This window comes from Oryctolagus cuniculus, chromosome 1 (genome assembly GCF_051225735.1).
Source record: "Oryctolagus cuniculus isolate XC-2025 breed Fujian yellow rabbit chromosome 1, ASM5122573v1, whole genome shotgun sequence".
In the NCBI taxonomy this organism is placed as follows: Eukaryota; Metazoa; Chordata; class Mammalia; order Lagomorpha; family Leporidae; genus Oryctolagus; species Oryctolagus cuniculus.
The window spans coordinates 54,450,488-54,465,196 of NC_142867.1; the positions used below are offsets into that span (position 1 = coordinate 54,450,488).

At 47.5% G+C, this 14,709-nt stretch overlaps 1 long non-coding RNA gene across 2 annotated transcripts in view; it reads left to right on the forward strand.

The window, feature by feature from the left end:
- The window catches only part of LOC127484385 (uncharacterized), a 224,453-nt gene that overhangs the window by 62,969 nt on the left and 146,775 nt on the right, over positions 1-14,709 (forward strand). Inside the window, exons 4-5 of one of the 2 annotated variants that reach the window (XR_007911305.3) lie at positions 2,135-2,267; positions 6,541-6,691. The exons of the other annotated variant lie outside the window; for it this stretch is intronic. This is a non-coding gene — a long non-coding RNA (uncharacterized LOC127484385). Of the gene's footprint in view, positions 1-2,134; positions 2,268-6,540; positions 6,692-14,709 lie in introns of those variants that run through there. 2 annotated transcript variants of the gene reach the window in all.

The following is a 14,709-nucleotide window of genomic DNA, read 5'->3' on the forward strand; positions in this document are numbered from 1 at the left end:
ACCAGTCTGATACCAAAGTCTTAATCCTTGTGTGCCCAGTTCTGTTTGATGGCTGAAAGTTTGCTCTACCCTGGCTTAGCTTCTGGGGCGGGGGAGGAGTTGAGGTGGACACTCTCTTTGGCTCCATCTCTCCTTGTGTCTGAGTATTCCTGGAAGGCACTGGGCTTAGTTTGTCTTCAGAACCTAAGGACCGTGTCCTTTAGGGGGAAAATAAACCTCTTTATCCCTTTCCACTGTCTCCCACTCTCTTCTCAAGTTCTCTCCGCAAGACTGTGCTCTTCCAGAAGTCCATGAGGCATGACTGCTGCCATGAGGTGATTATTGGTGCAAAGGAAAGTAACCCTCACACCATCTCTGAGCCACAAGTTCGTGTACTGGTGTCATTTAGTGCATTTTATATTGCGTAACAAACTCCACCTCATGCTCTTCACAATATATGCCCCCATGTGTCTGCAGAGATATATCTCAGCTCCACTGTCAGCTTTCCCCAGGAAGCTCTTCTCCCACAGTCTCAATAAAATTGGGTCCTTCTCCTCCCCCCATTAGCTCTGTCACATCTCTCTGATTCACTTAAATCATACTGTTTATCTTAAATTGAAATTACTGGAATGATTCCATTTCTATGAAACATCCAGAAAAGAAAAATTTTCAGAGGCAGAAAGGAGATTAGTGGTAGGCGGGGCTGGGAGTGGGAACTGGGTTTAGCTGTAAGTGGATATGAAGGGCTTTATGGAGGGGGATGAAAAGTGAATGACGCCAGGGGTACAGAGTTTAATTTCTAAAAACTCAGAGCTGGGTGATGGCAAGGGGAGGGAAGGGCAGAGATTTTACGTGTCCTTTACTTTAGATTTTGAGAGGAACAACCTTTATTAATCCCCGGCACCCTGAGTCTCTTTTCCTCTTCCAATTATGACATCTGTTACCTCTTTCTCTTTTTTCCTGTGCCATGGTCATTGTGAGCAGTTTATTTCCTTTTTCCTCTCCTCACCAGCTTCCAGAAATCCCCAGTTTACCTTTTCCCAGAGCACTGATTTACGCAATTCAGCCAGCTTTCTTGCTTTTACAGTCTTGATAAAATCATCCAGTTGCCAGGTTACACCAAAGGAGCATGGCTGATGCCTGGCAAGATTCTCCAAACCAACCACTCACCTACCTTCCCAAACCTGTGCCAGATGCTAAGGAGCCAAGAACTTGAATTTGCTGCCTACAAAAAGACATGCTACAACCTTCTGTTTTCCTGCAAATAATAACAAAGAAAAGAAATCAAGCTAAGATCTTGTTTTAATAATGCTTCTGCCAGATAGTTTTAGTTCATTTGGTGCCTAAATGACCATGTTTCTGAACCCTTTGGAGAAGCGTGTCAGGCAGAGACAGGAGGCTCCTCACCACCTGTCTTGGCCTAACTCAGCCTCTTTGACCTGAAATCCAGAATCTCATACCCATCCCAGCCATTTCGGACCAGGGCACAGCTTATGACAGTAGCCCGACGCCCATGATCTGGAAGGATAGAAGTAAAGTTGCACTTCCAGACTTGATGTTCGCAATAGTAAGAATGATCTCTGCTTTGCGGCCTCCTACTCCTGCTGCCTCCTGTCGCAGGCTTTTTTGTAGACTGGGAACTTGCCTCTATCTCTGTCTGATAGTTGCCTGGTTATCATAATCTCTCTCCATGACTGCGATCTACCTTAAACTCTATCTTGTCTTTGGCGACATACACTCAGCTCAGTTTCTTCTTTTCCTGTTGGGGATGATGGTGGAGAAGTGCTGAAATCTCCCATCTGGACTCCCTCCTTCCGGGTTACTGGCCGAGGTCCTGCTACAACTGGAGGGATCACTAGAATGGCCAGCACCTGCCGGTGTGTGTCTTCCCTAACACCCACAGTCTTCCGTTTTCAGTACTCCATCACCTCCTTCCCTTTTCCCCCAACCCACCACATCCCAATAATGGCCTTGCTTTGCTTAAGTCAGGGCAGAACAAACCATACCTTCCAGACCCCAAGTCTTGGGCTATCTGGTTGCTTTTGCTAGAAGCATCCTCTTCAGTTGACTCAGCTGAAACTCAGCAAGCAGCCAATGACCTTCTTCTGTGTGCTGGAGGATGACAAGTCAAGTAAATCTTGGTTCCTACTTTTAGGAGCCCACAGTAATTCCCAGAATGATGCTGCTTCTCTGGGCTGGTGCATATTACTGAGAAACCACCATGCATCACATCGGAAGTCCTCATTCCAGCTTGGCAGAATTTCTGCTATCTCAAGAGAAGATTGAAGGTAGGAAAGGCTGAGATCCTGTTAGTTCAAGCAAAAGCAACACTGGAGTTGGAAATCTCCAGGAAATGATATTTCTGATAGTCTGTGCATGTGTGTGTGTGTGTGCGTGTGTGTATGTGTCTGTGTGTGTGTGTGTGTGTAGCGGGTGGTGGGATCCATAGAGACTTGGAATGCTTTTCTGTTCACAAACGTGGAGGGAGTTTGCCAGTATCAGGAGAGTCATAGTCTGATAGAAACAAAAATGCAACAATGGTAATATAAGATCCATTCTAGATGTGCTGATTACTTAGGGAGAGCCTTAAGGGTTAGGAGTTTTTGATCATTTGTTGCAAAAGCCAGTACCTAACTTAACAATGATGAAAATAATAAGGACAACACTGAAAAGAAATTCAGAAAAAATTATAATGCTTCTGAAACACGCCATTCCCTGTGGGAATGAAATCATCAAATACTAGGAGGATTTTCTGCTACAAATCTCAAAGATCCTGGGTATGGATAGGATGGTTTGTTCTCGTAAAGTATGTGGGAAAGATTTTTTTAAACCACCTCTGGCTTAAATTTTTCTTTTTAGTCCGAATAGCTGTAAGCTTTTCATGCTATAATCCGCCTTTTTTTATAGAACTATGAAATCTTCTCATGCAGCCAAATTTTGCTGCTGAAAGGCAAAGGATAAATTGGAGGTTAACACATCCCTGTATTCATTAAAACCAGCCCTTCATAAAACAGATTCTACTCTTGATAAACGTTTGCTCCACCAGGCCTGGAAGTGGGTGAACGTGTAGGGGAGTATGCATCAGGAGGGGCTACCACATGAGCGTAAGACAAGGTGTTGCTATGGCCAGCACTTGTGTCCTGGATACCTCTGAAGGAAGGCATCCTAATTTGGACAAGTGAAGTCACCATCAAGCTTAAACAATGCCAGAAAAGACCAGGCTCCGTGGACTCATGGTTATTTTAGACCAAGAGTATGTCATCAACATATCCTGCAAACAGTAACTTTGGGTTCCCTAGGTCCCCACAGGCGTTGCCAAGGTGCTTCGTTGGTAGAAATCCCCAGATTTCATCTTCCTTCTGAATACCATTTTCATATTGAAGGACTGTAGGCCCCAGGGAGGGGCTTCCCCATGGACCACTATTTATCTGATGACCCAGGACTGTGTGTCCATGAGCAATACAATTCTCAGGCCAGACGCTGAAGGGCTGGAGTCTGCTCAGATCAGATGCTAAGGGCCCGGGTAAAGGGAATCCATTTACTTAGTCCAAGGGGATCTATCACTTTGGGAGAATGACTGATATTTTGTAAACTGCATCAGTGCTAAGGAGCTAAGAGAATGTCTTGGGCATACTGTTATTTCACAGCAACTCGATTCCACTTGGGATTCTATTGTTATCCTGCCTGATCTCTCATCATTTATTAACAAATGCTTTTGGCAGCAGGAACATGCCTTGTAATGTAAGAATTTAGGTTCTAATCAAGAGAACGTGTTTGAGTCTGGAAAACAACTTGGGAGTCTTTCTCCTCCAGAGGATTTATACACAGTGAATCCCCCAAGAAAGTGCAGCTCTGTCTTGGGAGGGCCTGGAGCCAGGAAGCTCTCACAGGGCAGCAGGAGCACGGTGTGGATAACTAACTGCCCCATGGCGTCTTCTCATAAGAGCAGCTTCTCAATGCAGACCAGCCAGTAGCTCTTGAGGAACCAGAAGGACCGATGCTCCCTTTAGCACTGCCATCTTCATTTAGTGTCCTTGGAGTCCCATCCATCCCAAGGCAGAGCCCAGCCTGTTCTTGATCCCAAGGGTACTTTCCCGCAACTTTTTTTTTTTTTAAATAACAGCATGATTCCATCTACATAAAGGTTAAACAGTTTTTAAAGTTGACAAGTGAACAATCATATGTATTTATGATTACAATGTGATTTTGATATGTGTGTTCTATGAAATAGTTAAATCAAAGTGATTAACATATCCATCACCTCACATTATTATTTTTTTAAAGATGTATTTATTTATCAGAAAGTCAGAGTTAGAGAGGCAGAGACAGAGAGAGAGAGAGAGAGGTCTTCCATCTGCTGGTTCACTCCCCTGATGGCCACAACGGCCAGAGCTGTGCCGATCTGAAGTCAGGAGCTAGGGGCTTCTTCCAGGTCTCCCACATGGGTGCATGGGCCCAAGGACTTGGGCCATCTTCTATTGCTTTCCCAGACCATTGCAGAGAGCTGGATAGGAAGTGGAGCAGCCGGGACTTGAACAGGTGCCCATATGGGATGCCAGCACTGTAGGCAGTGGCTTAGTGCCAGCCCTCACATTATATTTTTTTAAAAGATTTATATATTTATTTGAAAGTCAGAGTTACACAGAGAGAGAAGGAGAGAGAGAGGGAGAGGGAGAGAGGGAGAGAGGGAGAGAGGGGGAGAGAGAGAGAGAGAGAGAGAGAGAGAGAGAGAGAGGTCTTCTATCCATTGCTTCACTCCCCAACTGGCTGCAAAATGGCCAGAGCTGTGCCAATCCAAAGCCAGGAGCCAAGAGCCTCCTCTGGGTCTCCTGCATGTCTGCAGGGGCCCAAGCACTTGGACCATCCTCTACTGCTTTCCCCAGCCACAGCAGAGAGCTGGATCAGAAGTGGAGCAGCCAGGACTTGAACCTGCGCCCATATGGGATGCTGGCACTGCAGATGGTGGCTCCACCCGCTCTGCCACAGTGCCGGCCCCTCACATTATGTGTTGTGAGGAGACACATAAAGCCTACTCTCTTAGCAATTTTCAAGTAGACAAGATGCTATTATTTACTTTAGTCACCATCTTGCGCAATAGGTCTCCAGAACTTATTCCTTCCACCTAGCTGAAACTTGGACCCTTTGACCCACATCCCAGTCTCCCCACTCTCCAGTCCCTGGTGACAGCTAGGCTACTCTGTGCTCTGCTGAGTTCAAGTGTTTAGATTCCACAGATGAGTGAGGTCACATGGTATTTGTCTTTCTGTACCTGGCTTATTTCACTTAATATTATGTCCTCCAGGTGGATCCATGCTTTTGTAAATTACGGGGTTTCCTTCTTTTTAAGAGGCCGAATCATATTCCTGTGGAGTATACCACCCATTTTACCCATGCATTCATTGATGAGCACAGAGGTTGGTGTCTATTCTGGCTATGATGAACAGTGTTACAATGAACACAAGAGTGCAGATGGCTCTGACGGTGATTTCATTTCCCTTGGCTATGTACTCAGCAGTGGGATGGTGAGATCATATGGCGGTTCTGTTTTTAGTTTTTGAGGACCCTCCACACTGTTTTCCAGAAATGGGTTACTAATTTACTTTCCCACCAACAGTGTGTGAGGTGTCTCCTTTCTCCACATTCTTGCTAGCCTTTGTTAATTTTTGTCTTTTTTATAAAAGTTGTTCTTACTGGGGTTAGATGATACCTCTGTGGTTTTGATTTGCATTTCTCTGATGATCAGTGATGTTGGACAATTTTTCATGTATGTCATCTTTTAATAAATGTCTAAATCTTTTGTCCATTTTTAATTGGATTATTTGTTGTTGTTGTTGTTGTTTTTAATATTGAGTTGAGTCCCTTATATAGTCTGGTTGTTAGATCCCTTGTAAGAAATGCATGGTTTGTAAACAGTTTCTCCTAACCCCTATGTTGTTTCTTCCCTCTGTTGATTTTTTTTTTGCTGTGCAGATGCTTTTTAGTCTGAGGAGCAGACTATTTGGTGCAGCAGCTAAAACACCATATTAGAGTGCCTGTTTCAAGTCCAGTCTCCACTTCTGATTCCAGCCTCCTGCTAACAGGAACCCTAGGAGGCAGTAGGTGGTGGCTCAAGTGCTTGGGTTTTTCTGGGGAGACCCAGATTGAGGTCCAGGCTTCTGGCTTTGCCCTGGTTGTTGCAGGCATTTGAGGACTGAACTAGCAGATGGACGATCTCTCTTTGTCTCTGTCTCTTTTTCTCTCTATGTGTCTCTTTTCTTTCCAAATAAAATGAAAATAAAGATTTATAGAAGCATTTTAGTTTCATACAACTCCATTTATCCATTTCTTGCCTTTGCTACCTGTGATTTTGAGGTCTTATCCAAAAAAATCCTTGCCCAGACCAATTTATCCTATGTTTTGTTCCAAAACATAGTTTTGGGTATTACATTTAAGTCTTTAATCCATTTTGAGTTGATTTTTATAAGTGGTGACAGATAGGGGTCCAGTTTCATTCTTCTGCATGTGAATATCCAGAAAAAACAAATTTGCTATTTTGTCCCCCCCCCCTTTTTTTCTGGAAAGGATTTAATCAAGCTTCATAAGCCAAACCATCTGAAGTCACAGTGATTCTCAACCCCAAGTTTGACAAGCTCTTCAAGTTTCGACAAAGATTTCAAGAGGTATCATGACATCATCAGGACAACATTCTCAAATAATAAAATTTAATTTTAAAAGATCCTCACGTGTTGTACTGTTGTTTAGGAAGGCAGGAATGCCATGGAGGTGGTTTAGGGCAAAGCTTGGTAGGTTCAGCAGCACTGAAAGGGGCAGTGTGAAGGGCAGAGCTGAAGAAGTTAGAGTCCCCTGGCTACAGCTGTGCCATTTTGGGTCAGCCAGCCTTCCTGAGCCTCAGTTTCTCATACAACTACTGCAGGGCTAGAGCGACAATCCAAGCACCTACTTAGGTTAGTGACTGCCCCGCCAAGGCCACCTGGAGCCTGCTGGGAAACTCCAAGCTGACATTTACTGTGTGTGGTGGGACGTTCTCTTGGTGTCTCCTGAGACAGAAACTATCCAGCCCAGGGCCTGCCTGAACAGTGCCCTGCTGACCTGCTCCAAAACACAGAACAAAGAATGATGTGAAGGGCATGTTTTAAAGAGGTGATTAACCTGCCCCCAGAAGGGAGGAATGTTTTAGGGCAAACTAGTTCCCAGATCCAGCCTGGAAATACCCATGCTTCCCATCCATCTGCATGCTGTGACCTGTCCTGCCTGTCCGTGTGTCTCCTCTGTCCTTCAGGAATGGGAATCTGGCCACACACTGCTCCCTTCCCTCTGCTTCTGCTGAGTCCTGATGTGTTCTGACTCCATGTCCCACAACTTCCAGTTAGCTTCCTTATCTGCTTTCCTGGCCTTTAGAGTGCATGAATATCCAGAGTGTTGATCATTCCAAGCACTGACAAACTCCTTCATTTAAGTCAGATTCCTGAGGCCCACCACATGCTAGGAAGAGCCCTGAGCTGGGCATTGGGAGACCTGGGTTCTAGTCTTGGCTGGGACATTCACTGACAAATTACCCGATGTGGTAACTGTGATATAGTGAATGTCTTTTTGACTCTGTTCCTGGCTAATGCCACAGTGCTCTTGAAACCCTTGTGATTTCTTGAGTAGGAGGGATACTAAGTGTATCTTTTTGTTCTAATGTTTGGTCTTTGACTCCAGTGTCTTTCACAAAGTTCCTAATCCCTTGGACTGTCCCAGGTGATGGGAGCTGTCTCATTTTCTATTGCAATGACTCTTGGTGGGCTACTGGCTGGCACTGGTCACCAGACAGACCAACCACAATTAGAAGCTAGAACTTTGGGCCACTTACATAATGATCGGTGGTGTCTATGTGATGGAGCCTCTCTGAGGGCCCCTGAACTACTTACTGGTCTGGCACCTGGAATAGGCAGGATTTCTGAGCCCTTTCCTCACTTCCTCTTACCAGCCCTATGCATTGCCTCATCTGATTGCTAATCCATCTCCTTTATCAGATTATTTGTTAACATCACAATTCAGTAAGTCGATGTGTTTCGCTGAGTTCTGGGAACCCTCTGAGACAATTAATCAAACCTAGGAAGGGGTCACGGGAGCTCCCACTGTAGGGCCAGTGGGTCAGAAGTACAGATGACGGTCCAGAACTTGCAAGTGGCGTCCGCAGTGGAGGAAGTCTCAGGGAGTGAGCCTCTGTAGGGCCTGGCACGGTTTCCAGGTAGACGGCGTGAGAATGGAGTTGACTTTGAGGACACCCGGCTGATGTGTGATGCAGAACTATTCAGTGTGTAGGGAGGATAATCCACCTTCTGGCCACAGACATGTTTTGTTATGCTGGGGGTTCAGCAGTGTGTGGGAGTAGGAAGAGCAGTCTGAGTTTCCCATACCTTATAGTCAACCTCTGGGCCTTGACCTCTGCACATCCAACATTAGGGAAGAAAGTGTGAGTGGGCGGGCACAGTCTCCCTTGTCCCAGCATTCTGTGACTTGGTGAGGCCTGAGTATTGAGTTTGTTTAAAAAAAGAGAATGTTATAAGAAATCCAAAAGCCTGGAGAGAAGGAGAAGGTGAGCCAGCGTGAGACGAGAACATCACCAAACCCCAATCCTAAGTGAACCTGCTGCAGGATGGGAGAATGGAGTCTTGCTATGAAGCCCCTGAAACGAGAAAGCTCTTCCAGACACCCCGCACGGGGCTGTAACTCACTCAAAATTGCACTGAGGCTATAAACTGCAAAGAGCTCCTCTTGAAGAATTTATGAGGGGTCTGAAAGCTGTATATTTGCTCTCGAGACATCTATTGTTTGTTTATAATGTGTGCATGTTTAATTTGCTATAAAATCAGGAGGCAGTACTATACAAACAAGCAACTCATCCACCCTCGAGTGCTGTCTTGGAAGGGGGAGGATGGGAGAAGGGAATTCACGGAGAATTTATCACTTTGCCCTGTGAGTGGAGGAATTTGGAGTTGTTGCTTCACTGCTAAAGGCTGTCTTGTTGGGCTTGTTGGAGAGGTGACTCTGGTGGGCTAGGGGTGGCGGGAAGAGTTCTGAGGGGGCCTTTGGTGTCTTCTTGTCTTTTAACGTTCTCTTGTCAGAGTTCTACCCCTCCAAAAATCCTCCCCTGGGGGATTCCCCTCGTGTGGGGGGATCTACAGGGTGAGCGATGGGGACTCACAGACCTGTGGTCCAAAGCAGACTTTCGGTCCTCATTGTTATTTAAGGACAGAAACTGGAGAAATGAGAGTTTTGATAAGACAAGTTCTGTCCTGGTAGAGGAAGGAGGTCTGCGTGGCATGGAGGACCCTCTGAGGGCTAGGATAGGGCTAGGAGAAGGGAGAGGAGGAGGCACGGAAGCCTGCTGCTAACCTCGTGTGCCAGCCCTAGTGTAAGGGTTTTCTGTAGGACTCCTTTCGGTGTACTTAGACGCTCAGGGAGGCCGAGGCTGAGATTATTATCCCCATTTTTCATCAGGGGAGACAGAGGCAGAGTGAGGGCCACTTTCACAGAGTCAGTAACTGGTGGCATGAAGGTATCTGACTCTGCCTGTCACTGCTTTGAGTCAATGTGACATGTGGTTGTACTGTGGTTGTCATTAGATGTGACACCCAACTGTTTGGCTCAGGGCAGGCTGCTAGGATGCCATACTGGAAAGACAGACTCTTGGGCAGGGGTAGAGGATCTTTGTGTTTTTATCACCAAGAATCCTAGATGCGTAGAGCATGGCCCTGCTATGGCTTTTTTTTTTTCTTTTTTGACAGGGCAGAGTTAGACAGTGAGAGAGAGAGAGACAGCCAGAAAGGTCTTCCTTCCATTGGTTCACCCCCCAAGTGGCCGCTACGGCAGGCGCATTGCACCCAGTGCGCTGCACCAATCCGAAGCCAGGAGCCAGGTGCCTCCTCCTGGTCTCCCATGTGGGTGCAGAGCCCAAAGACCTGGGTCATCTTCCACTGCATTCCCAGGCCACAGCAGAGAGCTGGACTGGAAGAGGAGCAACCAGGACAGAATCCGGTGCCCCGACCGGGACTAGAACCCGGGGTACCAGCACCGAGGCAGAGGATTAGCCAAGTGAGCCAGAGGATTAGCCAAGTGAGCTGCAGTGCCAGCCATGCTATGGTTTTCTTAACAAAGGAGCATGGTGTTAGGGCTCTGTTGCATTAGAGACATGGAGGAGAGTTGTGAGCCCCCTGTAGTGATGTTGGACATTGGTGTCCTGGACTCAATCCATGTTCAGCCTGGGTGCTGATGGAGGAAGATCCTCCACTAACCCTGCTGAATGCAAGAGTGATGATCTCTACCTTTCTGCTCTCGGTTCCCAGCATCTTGCACAATGTCTGCCACAGACTTTCTCCGTTCATATTATAGACTGGGTTACCGAACGAAGGAAGAAATCTTGAAAGAAAAATTCTTGTGGCAGTTTTTTCTTTCTGTACCGTGCACAGTTTGATGGTTGATTCCCTAGGTGTGACAGCTGGGATTGGAGATGCCACATCTTACAGATCACTGGCCATACTAGAAATTCGTCTTTAAAAATGGCACCACAGGCCCTCAAGCTTCCTCTGGGGCTGACTGGCCCCTTTGTGGTAGCTGAGAGGGGTGGTCCCTTGCTGTCAGGACTTGGAACCATCACGGTTCCTGCAACAAACCTGCGTGGAGCTTGTGTTCAATTTCCCTGCCCTCTGGGAGGGCCCCTGAGGAGCGAGCCGGATGGAACTAGGAGGGCATTTGGAAGCAAAGGGGGAGGAGCTTGCTTTAGTGGTGACCCAGGAAGGCTGAAGAAGAACTGGCAGAAGGACACTCCTGCCGGTGATGACTGACGCCCCTTGCTGCCTCCACCCAGGGTCGGAACAAGGTCCTTGCCAAGCAGACCTTTCCCCCCGACTACCCAGTTGCCTACAGGTTACTTCTTGTTCTTTTTTTCTTTCTTTTCTTTTTTTAAAGACATTTATTTGTTTGAGAGGCAGAGTTACAGAGAGAGGGAGAGACAGAAAAAGACATCTTCCCTCCACTTGTTCATTCCCCAGTTGGCTGTAATGGCTGGAGCTGGAATGAAGCCAGGACTCAAGAGATTCTTCCAGGTCTCCTACGCAGCTGCAGGAGCCCGAGGACTCGGGCCATTTTCCACTACTTTCCCAGGCCATCAGCAGGGAGCTGGATTGGAAGTGGAGCAGCCGGGACTTGAACTGCCGCCCATACGGGATGCCAGTGCTGCTGGTCCCCTACAGAACTTCTTCAAGCCACCAAAAGTTGCTTTCCTGATTCAAGTCTATCTTCCCAACATATAGCCATGGCATCATCAGCCTCATCACCCTGCGTCTCCACTGCCTCCAGCACCAAAAGTGTCAGCATTCCCTCCCCTATCTGCGCTGTGCTCTCTAAGCCCAGCCCTGACAGCCTTCTGGTGCCAGAGACAGCCCACACATGCCGTCAGAGAGGCTTATGCCTCCTCTTTGGGTTATGTCTGTGACCTGGCTTCCCTAGACAGTTCCAGATGGCACAGCAGATCACCAAGAATGGACATGGAGAGAAGCTATGCAAAATCTTAGAGGGTTTACGGGGAATGATTATCCCAGAGAGACGGCTCAGGCAGAGAGGACGCTTGTCTGAGACTCTGAGCTATTGCCGGTTTTCCTGAAGGTGCAAGCCATGAGTGAAGAGCTCTCTGCTCTGTGAACACACATCGGTCCCCTGCTTTCTTTAGCCTAGGCACGCTGGGGCCCCTCCTGGCCATTGTGGTTCCAATTTCACTTAATGTGACACCACATCGGCAGCCACTGTTTCTTCACCAGAGCCTTCCCAGCCACAACAGGAATCTGTTCACACAGATTCACCTGCTTGTCTCTACAGAGCCATGGACCAGCTGCATGCAGGTGGTGCTGACTTACTCGGCCCCCGCATGGGGCCCCCAGCTTGTCCCTGTGCTACGTACCCTTTGCCTTTCAGAACGCACTGCCATCCCAGGGTGCCCAGGGCAGAGCCAGAAGTTCCCTGGGATACCAGTCTGCTGCAGACCCACAGTCACAGGCATCCCAGGGCACCTCTCAGGCAAGCAGGACAGCGTCAACAGGAAATGGATGACCTTGCCCCGCCAGCTCCCGCTCAGCTTCTGCAGTGCTGTAATGCCGGCGTTCCCCTCACACAAGCTCCCAGCCGCCATGTTCTGAGAAGACTGCGTTCTGCTGCAGGTGACTGAGACTTGAGAGCACCCTCGAGGTGATCTAGGGGCGGCCGTAGCCGTAGCTGCGTGACTAATTGGAGTCTCTGCAGGTCAGTGGGAGGCCTGTCACCCTCGGCTGGCCTGGCTTGGAAAGCCCCAGTGGCTTGAATCAGAATCCCGTAGGACTGGGCTCTTGTTATACTGCTTCAGGTTTGATCATTGCACATCCTGTTGTACCACCCAATTCCTTCTCTCCCCGTGGCTGGTTCTGCCTCTGCCTCTTGGCAGAACTCAGCACTGTCTGCAGAAAGCAGCTGCTTTTCCATTCCCATGGACCCCAGGTGGCCTGTGGTGCTGCTGTTGTTGCCTTTGCAGAGCCCTGCTCCCCCCACAGCCTCCTGTTTATGGTTGCTGGCCCATTGACGAATCAATCAAGTAGGCACTTACTCAGGGATTAGCACTCATAGCAGAGCTGGCTCTGGGCCACACACTTGCAAGCTTTGTGTGCAGTGTAAAAGTTGACAGTGAACACCTCAGAGGATGGTGGATGCTAACTCTGAACTGAACACGTTTCAGAAACTGAAGGGAACCCAAGTTGTGTGGACTAATTAGGTAGGGACTGTGCAGTCACAGGACGAAAACACTTCCCTTCTTTAAATGCGAAGTATTTTTTCCCTGGAAAAAATAGAGAATGTTTGGAACAATTGGAAGGTCTCGAATTGTACATGAGGAAGGCAGCAGCAGAGGCCTTGGAAATGAAGGAGATGGGTGGGATTCTGCTGTTACAGCACGCAGGTCCGAGGGCGCTGCTCATTGCTGCAGGTGCTGCCGAGAGGCTGGGACCCACCCTGTGGCAAGGCTCGTGCCTCCCTTGGGAAATGCCTATCACAAGCATTCATTCTGTTCCATGGATTTCACACAATAGGACAGCAAAGTCTATTTCTGACAGACAGGTAAATGCCCCTTTGCGAAGGCAGTAATAACACGTTTGTCAAAGCGGCAAGGAATCTCAAACTTATTTTTGATTCAGATTCAATTGCTCCTTTAATCCCAAATAACCACTCCATAACTGTACAGAACAGAGCAGCCTGAGGATAATTGCCGAAATGGGAACGTGGCAAACCCACCACTTTCTATCTTGAAAGGCTTTAGTCTGCCTTTCACAGGCTGTGTATGGAAGGATCGCTCACAGCTTGCATGATGCCTCGCTGGCTTCTCCCCACTGCAGCCATGCTCAGGAACCAGCACTCATCACACGCCCCAGAGAGAACAGAAAGTGCTTTCTCACAATCACTGCTATCCTTCCCCCGCCCCCAAGTCTATGGATTGAAACATCAAAAATTCGTAGAATAATAGATGTCAAAGATAGAGAAGAGGCATCAGGGTCATGGATCCTGTCTCCAGCAGTCCGGATGGCAGAAATAATGATCAGCCTTGACCTGGTGGCACCCTGCACCTGCCTCACAGCTGAGGCAGCACACAATGCTTGCACATCATGTTTAAGATGGAAAATGTTTGTACTTCCAAAGACCTTGTCTGACTGGTGTTCAGACAGTGCTTTCTCAGATAAGTACCTTTTTCTTTTCTCCAGCTATTTCTTCAAGGGTTCTAAGATCCCAGGCTGAGCAGAGACAAGACAGATACCAGAATCAAGTGAGTGCGGGGGGCTTACTTCAGGGTTAGACCAATGGTGAAAGGCCAACAGCAGGAACCTGCTAGGATTCTAGCGGCTGTACCAAGGAGCTCCCCAAAGTCGTGCTCTAGACTCCTGGGCTTGGATTGGGGATGTTTCAGTTACTTTCAAGTGTGCTTTGGCCACCACTAAGCAGGGGAGCTTAGAAAAGTTCATGGGAAATGGAACTGATAATTAAGTTTGTTGTAATGCAATATTTTTCAAATCCATGCATCTTTTTTCATAATACACATTTTCCATGAACTTTTTGAAGGTCCCTGATAGCTTTACTGAAATATAATCTATGCCAGGTCCTGTACTAGGTGGATCCTGGTGACACAGACACGAAAGAGATAAGGAAGGAACTAACTGATGTAGTTGTTCCTTGTAGGAGTTCCCAATCCAGTATGGCTCCTAAACAGGGAACTTTATTATAATCGGAATTACAGTCAGAGAAAAAATGTGTGGTGCATCATGGGGCATAGGGAAGGGGCAGCTGACCCAGGCTGGGTATGATGAGTGGCCATCAGGTCCAGGCTAGGAATAGTAGACAAGGATATAGGAATAAAACTGGGGGGAAGAGAAAAGAAACAACTATAACTACTGATTGGAGGGCGACTTGGAAAGAGAAGGAGATTTTATTTTATCCTTTAATATGCTGGACTTTGTGCATTTGGCTGTGGCTTACCTCCATCCCTTTATTTTTCAAGATTTGTTTATTTGAAAGACAGAGTTAGAGAGAGAGAAAGATAGAGAGAGGGAGAGAGAGCAATCTCCCATCTGCTCTCTCACTCCCCAAATGGCCACAATGGAAGCACAATGGGCTTCCCACATAGGTGCAGGGGCCCAAGGACTTGGGCCATCCTCCACTGCTTTCCCAAGCTGCCAG